At 52.4% G+C, this 14,712-nt stretch overlaps 1 pseudogene; it reads right to left on the bottom strand.

The window, feature by feature from the left end:
- Window positions 1-9,209: 9,209 nt before the first annotated feature.
- LOC120600392 (uncharacterized) lies at window positions 9,210-9,328 on the bottom strand (annotated as a pseudogene).
- Between the last annotated feature and the right edge of the window lie 5,384 nt (window positions 9,329-14,712).

The raw sequence follows: 14,712 nt of genomic DNA on the forward strand, positions 1-14,712 counted from the left end.
CACGGGTCAGGGCTGGGTCTGTCGTGGCCCCGAGGCCTGGTATATAGTAGGGTCTCAACTCATATTTGCTAAATGAATGGAAAAAAGAGCGAGAGAGACGGGGAGAGGGAGTGAGCAAGAGAGAGAGCAAAGAAGGGGCCTCATGGAGGGGACCTGGGGTGTGACATGTCACCTCTTCGGAGACGCCTTCACTGACCACCCTGCAGTGTCCTCCCCACGTTGCCCTCTGTCTCGTCACCCCGTACATAGCTCTGCGACAGGCTGTAATTCTCTTATTCAGACGCTGGCTTTGTCGTCGTCTGCCTCTCACACCAGACGATCGTCTCTATGAGGACAGGGCCTCGCCCGGCTCGTCCACAGCTGCACCATCTGCTCCTCTCTCCATGAGCGGCATGTAGCTGGCACTCAATAACTACCGAGAAAAAGATTAATGAACAAGAGAGATGGGCTGAGAGGGGCCAGGTGGCCCGGTGATACTCAGCCTGACCTCTGGGGAAAGGAGACAAGTTGAGATTTCGACAGATTGCCAAAGGCCAGTGGCCTGATATAGAAAGACTGGGAAAGGCTGCATCGAGTGTTCGCAAACCTGGCTCCCCCTGTCACATGGCCAGGAAGGCTTGAGGTTGAGGTAGGGGGGTGGAAAGGTGCTAAATAAAGCCAAAACCTCATTGTCTCCTGTCTTCTGATTACCAGGTACTTAGGCTGCAGTTACACAGTCAGCGGCGATGAGCTGTAATTGCAGATGTTTTCCATGGTTATTTTTTTCACGGGAAAATAAAATGATATCTGTAATTTCCCCCAAGACACGTTCCAGCTACCGTCCCGGGGCAGAGGTCGAGCAGCCTCCACCGCCGCATAACATGGGTCCCCTTTTCACTTCTTGGTGAGTAAGTGCACCAGCGTGGGAGAGAGGCTCTATGTCCTGTTCTAGATTCTGCCACCAACTTCCTGGATGGTTCTGGACCTCAGTTCACCCATAGAGCAAATGAAGGCTGTGCCGGGGGCTTGGGAAGTTAAAGTGGGCGGGGACCGAATCCCGGTTGGAGCATGAGGACCTCAGAGGAGGAGCTTACAGGAGCTGAGGCCTGAGCAAGCAAGGTGGGGAATCCAGGTGACCTAGGAATCAGCATTGGGCAGGGGCTAGTCCCATCAGCTGAGACACAGCCAGAAAGAGGCCACGGTGTCACCTCCCCCTAGTCTCTCCCCATGCCTCTGCAGCTCCGGGAGATTATTTTTAACTTCAGAGGCCCTGGCCCTTCACCACTGTCATCTCGTCCCTCAACCCCCTTTGCTAGAATCTTTTCTCCAGCTCTAGGAATCGCCATCTAAACTTTGGAGCTTGGAAACTGCCTGGTTCCACTGCTCGGTGGTTGAGGGGGGCCCTCGACCTCATTGCTGGGGCAACTATGTGCTCTCAGTTCCCCTGGACCTTACGATGCACTGACCCTGTCCGCGGTGCTGTGGTTTGGTGGCTGGCGCTCAACAGGCTTCCTGCAGGCTGGGCTGGGGCCCCGGAGCTGTGCACAGTCTTGTTTGAGTGGGAAGATGTGCTCCAAGCTTTCCAGCTCCAAACAGCAGATTTTTCAAAGCATTTTTGGAGCCCGCCTATTCTTAGACAGGGGACAGACAGCCTGTGCTGGCTTCTGAACTCAGACAGACAGTTGGGCAGAGGGGTCTTCTCCCAGCCACCCCTGCAGCTGAGTGCTCTGCTCCAGGCCCCCCGCCCCCCATGCCGTCCTCTGACTCTACAGCTATGCAGGCCACTGGTTTCCTTGGGCTTCTAACGCCCGGAAACACTATAAAAAGGCTCTCAATATAAAAACCCTCTCTCCTTTCTTTACCCAGACCTGGAAGGAGCAGACTAACTCTCTACATGGGAGTTAGAAGTGATGAGTCATTCCTCGAAGGTCTGCAGGAAGGTTTATCTACAGAGCAACGGTCTGGTGCCTGACCCTCATCCACTCGTTCGTAGCTCTGATCCGGGCCAGCAGGAGACGGTTCCCTGCAGGCTTCAGCAGCGTTCATAAGGTGGTGCCTCAGGGAAAGGCACACGCTCTCACTTTTGCTGCGCCCCCACCCCCCCAAGCTGCTCCCCATGGTGCTGGTTCCGTCCATGATCACGTGAGCCGGGAAGTGCGTGGGTGATGCTCCCTCCCTAGCCCTACCGGGGCGCAGTCCCAGGAGGCATTCTACACCGTCCTCGGGAGGGCCCTAGGGCATGAGTCCCTTTGCTCCCAGCAGCATCTCAGTAGCACGCCTTGTGTTGATTTTCTTTTTTTCCTGTCTCGGCCTCTTGGTTCTTTGATTCCTGCTCCCTGGAGTCACCTCCCCAATTCCAGCCCCCCAACCCCTGCCTACATCTTCACCCCAGACTCTTGCTTTCGGGAGGACCCAGGCTAAGACACCGACATTTCAGAGGGACCCCAAGAGGAACGTGAAAATGAGGTTTTGAGGTCCCAGGTCAGCTCTCAGGCCTGGCTGGGAGGCTTCCAGCGGACAAACGGGGGATGAAAAGCCTGCAGGTGACCTTACCTGCCTCTTCCATTTTGGGTTGGGGACAGGCAGAGAGGATATGGCTGTGACCTGAGCTTAGCAGGGTCAGAATCCACGACCTGGTCCCCTGCAGTTGGATGAGGCGGGGCTACGGAGGAAGGGAGCATTCTGGCCTGGACAAGCAGGGGACATGAGAAGTCCTGTCCACGTGACTGGGTCATTGGAGTTCTGTATCAGTTTCCTCCAGCTCCAGCAGGAACCCCATCACAGCCCCCAAGAGCCCAGATAGAAGCAACTCCTACAGCATGGGGCGGGGGTGGGGGGCTGGGGGGTTGGCGCCGGGAACAATGGCTTCATTAGAACCTTGATGAGAAGATCTTCCAAGGCTAATGTTAATTGCAATCCGCAAGTGCAAAAAAATCTAGGATGATGAGAATCTGCAGCAGGAGAAGCTGGGCAGCCATCAGTGGAATGAGGCCCCTGGACTGGGCTGTCTGCCCAGCCTCCTGCAGGGTCACCCCGGAATTGCAGGCACCCTCAGAGGAGGGCAGAATTTTGAATCTGAGCGAAACACAGGGTGTGCCTCAGGTTCCCCAACCATTTTAGGAAGGGCCTTGTGCTGTTTAGGTTGAAGGACGACAAGGGTTAGGTTTGGATTGCTCTGCACCAGGATGGAAATTTCCAGGAGATGTCGGAACAGCACGTGGAATGGTGGGTGCATGAGGTGGGACGACAGCTCGGCTCTTTTCTTAGGGGCCCAGACATGTGTTCTTTCGAGAAGCAGTTAATGAGAGTCACCTGTCAGAAACAGTTCTAGCTGTTTGGGAAATATCCATGGACAAAACAGATAGCGGTCATGGCCCTCGTGGGGCTGACATTCTAGTGGGGGACCTGAACGTGGTCTCGGGGATGTCTCAGTGAGTTGGTGAGACGTCAGAAGGCTGAAAGCACTAATGATAGAAAGAAAAAACAGGAATAAAGGGTGGGCCGGTGGGTGCAGAGGGGGGTGGTAGGCTGCAGATTAAACAAGGTGGTCGGTGGGGGCAGGGGCTCGCTGGGAAGGTGGGGTGCCAGCAAAGACTTGGAGGAGGTGAGTTGTGGCTTCCGGTGCAAGTTCTGGGGCTGGCCTGACTTTCGTTTCTGCCAGAGCAAATAATACCTCGTCTCACACTCCAGAACCTCCTTATTCAGGCTCCCTGGGGAAGGAACTCAGGCCCAGGACCCTTCCCTGCAGGGAGAAGACTGGTCTCCTGTCTAGAATGGTGCAGCATCCACCTTGGTTTGAGACCTCAGATGGAGACACGGTCATTTAGGGGGTCCCAGGCTGGGATTTTGGGGACTCTTGGAAGCCATCACTTTCCCTCAGCAGACATGGTTTACCTTCATTCTCAGGCATGGTGCCCCTTCACCTCATCTTCCCCCATGAGGACACTCTCACAATGGGGTGATTTCATGCAAACACATTAAAAAAGCCGCAGTGCACTAGGGAAGCTGCCATAATCCTTTAGTGCAATATCTCTGTTCACTGCATTAATGATCCTCTCCAGATTACCCATTTCCTAACAAACCATTAACACAGAAAGGAGGTGGGGAGGGGAAGAAGGAGGAGGAGGGAGGGGGCTGAGGATGGGACAACCAGCTGCAGAGCTCCAGCTAACAGCAGGCAGGTTCTGCATCCTTCCTTGCTTCTCCAAGGCGAGGGTGAAGGCGAGGGCTAGGGGTTGGCGTCTCTCTCGGGGAACGAGGGTCCTTATGAGTCAAGGAGGGGCTCTGCTGGTGTCACTGCGGCCGAGAAGACATCCAGCTCTGAGTCTGGCCAGCAGCAAGGAGGCTGCCTTCCTCCTGGCTCGGGCAGCTCTGACGTTGGGGCCTTTTCCCCAGGGGAACGAACCCGGATCGAGAGCCGACTCAGTGCTGGGAATGGATGAAGCAAGTTTTATAGTCTGTTCAAATTCACACAAGCTGGGGAGATGGGGCTGGGATTCGCACCCAACCTTTTAAATTTATTTTTTTTATAATGAACACTAACTAGGCCCCAGCGAGATTTGAACTCGTGACCCCTGGTTTACAAGACCAGTGTTCCAACTCCTGAGCTATAAGGCCTTAAGACCTTGTTTGTTTGTTTGTTTGTTTGTTTGTTTATGTATGTATGTATGTATGGATTTATTTCGATTTCCAAGTCTTTTTGGATGCGCAGTGCTCGCTGGTTCGCCAAAGCCCCCTGGATTCTGCTTATCTGCCCCTGGGGAACCGCATTGATTGCACCTCAGCTTTCAGGATTCTCACTTCACATTTCAGCTTCGGCTCCACGCCTGGGCGGGGTGGGATCACTGGCGTCAGAGCCATCCTCACGAAGGGCCAGCTTCCTGCTTCCTGCTTCCTGCTTCCTGCTTCCTGCATCCATCTCTCCCACGCTCCTCATGCCTGGAATCCCACTCCCACCCTTGGGACTCTACTCCGTGCCCAGCAGCACGTGGCCCCATGTGGGGCTCTGTGCAGACGGGGCCCTCTGCCCACTGGGCCCCGGCCTCCGGGCCTTTCGGGGAACAGCTCTGTACCCTCTGCCAGGTCCACTTTGGCCATTATATAAACCAGGAAAAGAAGCAGCCCTCTCCCCGTAGGAAGCTCAGTAAGATCTATGGGATTTAATAAGACCATCCGCGACTCGGCGCTCCGGCAGTTTTCTGGTGACACCGTGTACTTTGGGGAGGTAAATTTCCTTCTCTTTAATCCACTGTATCTTAAGCAGGTGACCCACTCCGTGTTATTACAAGTGGGTTATTATTACCATAAATCCTTCTGCTTCTACTTCTTCCATTTACATTAAATATAGTCTCTGTTATGGCGCCTAAATTAGCTTTCATAGGAGGAAATCGCTATATAATTTAAAAAGGATTGCAAGTCAGATTGGGGGACGAGAGGGCAAAAAATGGAATAAAATGAAGGTTTCTCGTCCCAAATAGAGAAGAGGCCTGGGCTCATGACTTCCGGACATACTCAAAACCCCATCGAATGGGGGCATCTCTAAGTCCTTCCATCCATTCCCTTGTGTATTTGGAAAGTATCTGTGGGTCCCCTGTAGCGTCCAGCCACAGGGATCCAAAATGAGAGAGATATTGTATGATTCCATCTACATGTTTTGACGATGGAGCTGGTAAAGATTTCAGTAGTCGTCAGAGGTTTTAGGGAGAGAGAAAAGGGTGCCTAGGCGAACCCAGAGGACTTTTGGGCGGTGAAACTATTCTGTGTGATACGGTAATGATGGACACCTGTCATCATGCCTTTGTCAGGAAGAGTGAACCCTAATGTAAACTATAGACTATAGTTAGTTAATAATAATTTATCGATATTGGGTCATCAATTGTAACAAGTGTGCCACACTAATACAAAAGGGAGACCGTGGCGGGTAGATAGAAAGGGTATTTGGGAACTCCGTATTTTCCGATCAATTTGTCTGCAAACCTAAAACTGCTCTATAAAAGAGCAGTTTCTATTAGTTAAAAAACAAACAAAAAACGAAAACCAAACGATGGAGAGAATGCGGCTGCCTGCGAGGGTCTCTCAGCCTGGTGGGGGGGCGGCAGTGACCTACATACTCATCCATTTGTTTTCTCCCAAGTGGCTGTGTGAATGCACTGCTTCTGTTTTAATAAGCTCTGTTCTAGGCTCTGGGGACACAGCAGTAAATCAGACACGGTCCTCCGCACTCCTGGAGCTTACATCCAGAAGAGAGGAGTTTGGTGACAAGCAAGTGACCAGGTAGGTAAGGTGAGTGCAGATACTAATGTGTACTCGGAGGAATGGCTGTTTAGGTGGGAAGCCGGGCACAGCGTCTGAGTTGGATATGCTGTTTGCACCCCCAGGTTCTCTCTTCACCCTTGTGCAGGGGGCTGTTCTGCAGCCAAAGGCTCCTTTGTCCTCTGAGTGCTGACTGGGTGTGCCAGCCAGGAACACTGGCACAGACTGGATGGAGACTCCCACCCCACAGCTCAGCCCATTCTGGAAGCGGCTCCATCTTCTTGGCCCCCACTTTAGGCCCTGGGGGCGCTAGCTCTGGACATTGCATTATACAGGTGGCTTTCCTACATCTTGGTCATAGATCCATAGACAATTCGCCCGTTGAACTGGCCTCCAATTATCCTGTTTGATGGTGCCATCTCTTTTCTGCCAGGATTCTGATTATCTCAGTAACACACACATGCCAAGGCCCTAAGTGGGTAGGAGCTTGGTGTGTCCATGAAATAAAAAGAAGATTCGCTGGGCCAAAGCAAGGTGAGTAAAGCAGTGAGCGCTATGAAATAGGGTCTGTGTCTAGTTACTGTCTGATCTTGCAGGGGAAGACTCCACACAGCAGAGTCCTACACTTTTCGGTGGTTAAGAGACACACATTTATCACCCCACAGTCCTTGCGGCCAGGAATCCGGTTTGGGCTTAGCTGGGTTCCTCTGCTTCAGGATCTCTCGCAAGGCTTCCATCAAGGTGTTAGCCAGGGCTAGAGTCTCATCTGAAAGCCCGACTCGGGACAGATCCGCTTCCACCGCCGCCAGCAGGATTCAGGTCATTTCATGCTGTCGGAATGAGGACCTCAGTTTCTTGTGACTGTTGGCCAGAGGCTCCCCTTAGTCCCTTGCTGTGTGGGCTCCTCCAGAGTTCAGCTCCCAGCGTAGCAGTTTGCTTCAGCAAAGCCAGCCAACGAGAGAGTCTGCCAACAGATAGGAGTTATAATCTCATGTAACATAATCAGGGCAGGGACAGCCCATCTTTGCCACGTTCTGTTGGTTAGAGACAAGTCACAGGTCTGGTCTACACTCAAGGGGAGGGTCTTACACAATGGTGTGAACACTAGAAGGTGGGGATTGGGGGCCGTTTAGGAGTCTATCCACTGCACCTACTAGTTGTTTTCTAGTCTCCCCTGTGTCTCGTTCCTTTATTTCTCTTTTCCTGCTTTCTATAGGATCGTTTTTAAAAAGGTGATATTAATTTTAAGACGCCACCTTTTTTTTTTTAAATCTATATGTCTTTGTAGTTTTTTTTTTTAGTGGTTGTTCTATGCATCCTTAACTCATCACAGTATATTTAGACTTAATATTGTGACACTTAACATAAGAAGTAAGAATCTTACAGAATGAAAATTTACTCTCGTAAATTTACTCTTGGCTTCAAGTATTTTACAGCTCCATCTATAAGACATATCAACGTACAATGCTAATATTTTTACTTTAAACGATTGGTTGTCGTCCCAGCTATTGGTTTGTCTATTAAAAACCTCTTTCGAGGGAGCGGGTGAGGAAGAGCCACCTTTCTCTTGCTGGTCGATGATTGTCTGTAAATGTCATTCTGTATAAGGCATTTTGGTATTTGAAATCTAACGATTCAGAAGATCGCCCTAGAGGCGAGGGGAGTCGCCGGATCTTCTGCCGCAGTGGGAGGGACAGGGCCCCGGAGCCAGAGAAGACTCTGCCTTGTGACACAGGGTCGGACCTGTCGGTCCCTCCTGCTTTCCAGGTGGAGGGATCGCTTAGTAGTCAGCAGCTTTGGCTGTGGAACCGGACAGTCCCAGCTTCATTTCAGCTGTGCTACTTTTAGCTATGTGTCCTCGGCCACATTTCTCGACTGGCCAGAGCCTCAATTTTCTTACGTATCCAATGGGAATATAGGAACTACCTCTTAGGGTCGTTGAGAGTTAAGTGATAGACTGTATGCAAAGCTGCTGGCACAGCGCCTAGCGCACCATAAGCACTTAGTAAGTGTTGGCAATTTTCATGCTTCCTAGAGTTGCCTTCACGCTGGAACCAGAAACTTGTGAGAGGCTCCGCACGTGGACAAGAGGAGTCGGTCTTGCTATAGCCAAGGCTGGGAGCTGACCTGGGGCAGAGAGACTCTTGGCTTTGGGCTTTGCCTTGGAGGTTGCAGCCCACTGGCCCACTAGAGACATCAGGCCCAGCCCGGACCAGCAGGGTGGAAAAACACGGCCTCCTTGAAGAATGAGACTGGGCAAAACTGAGCTGGAGAAAAGGGCTGGGGTCTGGTGCTTAGAAAGCTGGGCCAGGCAAAGCCATCTGTGGCTTCTCCTCTTAGTTACATCAGGTGGAGGGGCTGGGCTAGTTACATCTTTCTCAGTTCCATTTTAATCCCCGTAGAGTAGGTGCTGGTTTAGCAGTTCTCAAGATGTGTGGAGTTAGTTGGCGGTGTGGCAGCCAGCCTCCAAGACGTCCACCACCGAGTCCCACCTCCCGGTGTTCACACTGTCGTGTACTTCCTCCTGCACTGGATACGGACGACCCGTGTAACCAATAGGATATGGTCAAAATCATGGTATGTGACTCGTAAGGATATGTCACCAAAGACACTGAAGCTTCCATTCCTTTCTCTGTCTCTGTCAGATGACTCACGCTGAGACAAGCCAGCGGCCGTGTCACGTGAAAACACAAGCAGCCCTATGGAGAGTCCACGGGGCGAGGGACCGAGGCCTCTGGTCGACAACCAACTCACTGGAGTGTGCCATCTGGACAGCAGATGCTCCAGCCGCAGTCCAGCCTTCAGACGACTGCGGCCCCAGGTGACATCTGGACTGCAACCTCATGAGAGACCCTGAGCTGGAATCACCCAGCTAAACTATCCATAGATTCTTGTCCCTCGTTATTATGTGAGATAATATTTGTTTGTTGTTTTATTTTTTAAATCATTCAATTAATCAATTAATTAATTAATTTTAATGCCTGCACCACCTGGTCTTCCTAGGTGGTCTCCCATCCAAGTACAAACCAGGCCCGACTCTGCTTAGCTTCTGAGATCAGACGGGATCGGGTGTGTTCAGGGTGGCGTGGCTGTAGACTTGTTTGTTGTTTTAAGCTACTACGTTTCGGGATAATATTTTTTTTACACCGCGATACATAACTCATATAGGTGGTCTAGAGAAAAGAGATAATGTTTCTAGGAGTTTAGAATTAAACAAAGTTAATGGGTTTCTTGGCCGTGAGACTTATCAAAAGCCTTTAATGAACTACTGTGCATTCTGAATATCCAGGCGAGAGACATAATATTCAGGTTTTCCAAAATTTCTTTGACAGCAGACCCTCTGGGCTCTATGCACCCCCTGCCATCCCTTCCGCCTCCCCGCCCCCAGCCCTTTTACTTGTTTTAGAGCGCTTAAGGCACTAGCTTGTAGGAAACACGGTTGAGGAGATGCTGCCTGGGATGGCCGGAGGAGGGGGAGGGGTATTACTTCATCTCTTTGGGCCTCAGTTTACCTATCTGCCAAAAATAAAAAAAAAGAGTTGGATTTAATAACATCAGAGCTCTGTATCTGCTCTAACATTTCGACTGTGAGGTCCGTGCCCTCCCCACCCTCCCCCATGCTGGTCACCCCTCCGCCAATTAGGGTGTTGGGGAGAAACCGCCAAGCCAGATTAATCAAGGTATAGAGAAGTTATAGATATGCTGATGGTCTCTGTTAATGACTGATGACAGTGGGTAATCAGAGATGGCAGGAGGGTGCAGAGTTGTGAAGAAATTTCAGTTCTTAGGGAAAATATTGCATTCAAAGAGCTTAAGAGTGATTAATGGAGGTTCTGGAATTACAAAGTGCAACCAGTAGAAACTGTTTGGAATGGAAAATGCCCAGGGAAGTAGCCTTCAGGAGACTATGGGCCCAGGCTGGGGACAGTCTGTGGACCCAGGAAAAGGGAGGGGCTTGAGTGGCAGTGAGGAGAGGCGGGCCCTGGAACAGGAATGGGCTGTGGCCCAGGAGAAGGTGACCCCTGAGACGGAGGTAGAGCCACAGGGGCTGGCAGCGATCATAAAAGCTGGATCCGTGTGTGAACCTGTCCCTCTTATTTGTACGTGGTTATGTCCCGGGCTTACTTCCCACCGCAGATGGCAAAGCCTGGCTGGGTGGCTGGGGCTCTTGTTCTGGAAAAGACCCAGAAGGGAGAGATGCCACCTGCAAATCACCGCATCTGGGAGGGCAGTTTTCAGAGCCTGAAGGAAAATGACTCAGGTTGAGAAGAAGGCAGGAAAGTCAGGGAGTTCCACCTATCGTCCCCCTAACGGGGACAGCTGGGGGCGGGGCTGGACCCAGGAACATCTCTGGGATGCTCTTGGTCTCCTGTAGGAAACTGGAACGGTCCTCGTAGAGCCAAGTGCTCGGGTCACTGGCCTTGCCTCTTTCTGTGGAGACCACCCTGGTTGAGATCCCAGGCTGATGAGGGATGCAGGATGAGGAAAGGTACCCACCCGGGAAGGTCCTGACCCAAACCAGAGGCCGTTGATGGAGGCAGCCTCCTCCAGCCTCTCCATCTTCTTCCGTGCCAGCCCCAGGCACCCACAGCCACCCCTGCCCTCCTCGCCTGCTCAATATCCTTCTCTCAGACAGCCTGGCCATCGAGCAGGCACCGAATGGCTCCTCCAGCCTTTCCAGCCCCCGTGTGATGGATGAGTGGGCTGTGTACCTCCTGTCCCTGCCCCCCAACTCATGCCCACCCTCACCTCCAGAATGCACGGAAAGTCGCTGGTTCTGTGGGTCCCACGAGCCTGGTGTCACGATGTCAAGTGTGCAGGGAGAAAGGAACAGACAAAGACCTGGGAGAGAGGCTGAGTCTTTGGGGTGTGCCCAGCCCTTTCTGGGGTGCTCCTTCTGTCCTGCTCTGGACTCGAAGAAGCAGGTCCCCAATCCTTCTTGCTGGTGAGCAGAACTTTCCTCTAGCGAAATTCCAGCCCGTTAGCCTGCCTCCTGCCAATCCAGAACACCTAGAAGACCGCCTCTTACGGTTCCCAGACTTCAAAAAACAATCTGTGTTTTCACTCAAATGAGACCTAACCCAGAAGCCTTAAACAGAGCAAAATAGAGCTGCCTGCTCCTCGTGCTGAAACGTAGCCCAGCTTGTTCATCTTTTCTTCCACCGGCCCCCTCCCCGCAGCCTGTAGGGGCCGCGATGCCGCCCGGGGTCTCTTCAGAGGCCGGTGTGAAACCGGTGATGCAGGAAGCGAGAAATGGGGAGTTTAACGGGAAGAGTTCAGTTTTGCAAGATGAGGAGAGTTCTGGAGATGCCTCGTGGTGACAGCTGCATGACAGTATGACAGTTATGAATGCACTTAGCATCTCTGACCTGCACACTTTAAAATGGTTAAGGCGGTAAACGCCAAACTATGCGTAGTTTACCAAAGTAAAAATAAAAACGAAACACCAGCTCAGCGATAACAGTCCCATACGCAGGAGGGAAATGTTGGCAGAGAGGGGACTGACAAGGCCAAGTTTACGAGCTGCTCGGTGGCCCACTTGCCCCAGTCCTGGCTCTTTACTCGCTTAGGGGGGCTGAGGTCATCCAAGCAGCACGTGTGACAGAGGGAGCGAGAGGAAGGTGACCGAGGGGGCAGGCAAGACACCGAAGACGCCTGGCCTTGAAGTTCTCATCAGGAGGGCCCAGGAAACCTCGCTCCTTTTAGGTGGATTGCTACGTTTTTACCAAACGAGCTTTTTAATTGCTTGATTTACTTATCTCTTCTCGGATCTGCTGATCTACTCCGCTGCCTTTTAATTGCTTGAAAAGTTGAGCAGTTTTTCATGTTTTAAGGAGTGCTGAATTGTATAATTAAAACACTAACAGTGTAAATCAACAGTGCAGAAGACAGCAGAGAATTAAGCAAGTGTGCTGGCATAATAATAAAATGAAACCGGCATGAAAATGGCCCATCACCGCGAAGATGCTGAACCGTAATGGTGCTCAGGCCTGGAGGGGTGGTGCTCGCAGGACCTCGACCTGGTGCTTCTCTTTCTGGGACGATAGGGGAGTCGGATAAGGGATGGCTGGTTGTGCAAGTTCACTTGGCTGAGGCGCAGGGCAGAGGCGTAGCTCGCCGGGGAGATGGCTTCTGGTGAGTGGTGTGTGCTCCCAGGGTGGGCTGGGGGAGGGGGAGCACGGGAAGATGGAGCGGAGAAGGTGAAGGAGGCACGAGGGAGGGCGAGGGCCGCAGAATCACCTCTTCTTCCTGAGGTCTGCAGGTTTGCTTTAGCTTAAGAGGATGAGGCGGAGGAGCTGGAAACATTTCTTTCCTCCCTCTGTATCTTTTTCCTTCCCTCCTTCGCTCTCTCCCTTCTCACCAAAATAATTCTTGCCCAGTGTGAGCCGGTCAAATGGCACAGAAATATTTCACGGGAGCCATGAAAGCCCTCCCCAGGCTTCTCTTGAAGCCCCGCCCTCCTCTGCCTTCCTCTCCCTGCCCGGAGGCTAAGTTGGAAATGCGAGAGTGAAGGGTAGAGGTCAAGGCTGGGGATTCCTCTGAGCCCTGCCCAGAAAACTCTCAAGCTAAAAACAGGTCGGCGTTTCCTCAAGAGTATAAGGTAGGGCACTGGCCCAGGGAGAGCTCCGTGCAGAAAGACTTTTGTGGCCAATAAGTTGGGAAATGCCGAATTAAACAAAATCAAATAGTTTTTTTTTTTTTAAGTGCACGACTTCTCGAAACTTTGAACACGCTACGTACCTGATCTCCGTGCACGGCAGCGAGGTCAACTTTGCGGACGATGAAGCCTGTCCTTTCAGGGCTCATGAATTCATGGCTCATGGAATGTGGGTTCCAAGGATGACACTTCTGGAAATGTTGGGTTCTGGTGAAAAGAGCACTTTGCTTGAGTCATTGAGCTGCGGTCAACCCACCACACTGATGACCGGCTGTGTGACCCTGGGTAAATCCCATAACCTCTATGGGCTACCGATGTGCACTCAGGATCTGGTGAGAAATCGGACACCCACGGGAAGGCCCACAGCGTGGGGCTGACGGTGGGGCCGACGGTGGGGCCAGACTGTGCCTCTAGTGGTGATGACCGGTGGGGAGATCCGCCCGCCCCCCACTTCCTACACCAGCAGATATAGACTCGAGGGCCATTAATAACCAAGGAGGGTCCTGGAGACCACGGGGGCTTGGAGTGGGAAGGAGAGATGGAACCACGCTCTAGAAAGAGAGGCAGAACCGAAGACAGGACACTGAAGAGGCAGATGAGAGGAGCTGGAGCCAGCTGGACATGGGATGGGCGACAGATGGAGGGGAGGGAAAATAACCCAGGAAAATACAGTCACTAGCAGGGCAGGGGGTGAGGGTGAGGTGGGTGAGGCCTCACCTTGGGCATAAAATTTAAGGCTGTGCCAAAAACTCAGTAACCAAGATAATATTTTAATGCAATATTTTGTGAAAAGCTAAAATTAATGCAAAAACAAATCCACAATGAACAAGATATCGAAATTAAAATAAAGATGGGATCTGATCCTAACTCACCTCACTGGCCTTCACCCTAACCCTGGCCCTGAGAGCTAACCGTTCCCGCACACACCATGTGTCCCCCAGGGGGCCCCATCTGGGGACAGGCACCCAGAAGAGGAGCAGCGCTGGGCCTCTGATACCTGCAGTAAGTGCTGTGGGCACAGAGGGGGACTTGGGTCTCTTGGGTCTCAGGCTAGGTCACTCCTGGATCCCTTGTGGAGGCGGCATGGTTCTCACTCACAGCTGCCGCGGCCACCAGGGGACCCGCACTTCTCTGCCAGCTCTGGTCTGCAAGGGGCCCAGCCAGCGAGCTCACATCCGCTTCTTCTTGTCCACTCTCAGCTCATCTCTGGGAGGTCCCTCCTGACTCCCCCTAAGCCCCCAGGGCACTGAGCCCCTCTGTGACGGCACTTGTCAGGTGCTCGTTCCCCTTCCTGCTTCTAGTTTGAAACTCCTGAAGGCAGAGACCATGTCAGCATCACCGATTTCCCCAGCCCCCTGCCCCGTGCGTTCATGACACGTGTGGACGTTCGCTGGGCACGCCTCTTGGGTGTGGTGATGGGGTACTCAGGCCTGGAGCTGTTCGGTATTACTCTCTAAGTGGGGAGGGGTCTGATGGGGAACCGGGAGACCCTGGCTGCTCTGCCACAGTAACAATAACCGCTATGAGTATCTGCTTTACAGGCGCGGTCCTGTTTAATCTCCGCCACAGCCTTGCGGGTTGGTATCAAGGCTCCCGTCTTACAGATGAGTCCACCAATGCTGAGAGCAGTTAAATCTGTGACGTTTGCAAAGCTGCTAAACGGTGGGGGCGGGACTTGAGCACAAACTGGCCTGACCCCAAGCCAGAGTCTTTAACCTCTAGGCCGTGTGGCCTGGGGACAAGTGGGGGCAGGACTTGAGCACAGGCTGGCCTGACCCCAAGCCAGAGTCTTTAACCTCTAGGCCGTGTGGCCTGGGGACAAG

The sequence above is a fragment of the Pteropus medius genome, unplaced genomic scaffold (genome assembly GCF_902729225.1).
Source record: "Pteropus medius unplaced genomic scaffold, Ma_sr-lr_union100, whole genome shotgun sequence".
Taxonomy (NCBI): domain Eukaryota; kingdom Metazoa; phylum Chordata; class Mammalia; order Chiroptera; family Pteropodidae; genus Pteropus; species Pteropus medius.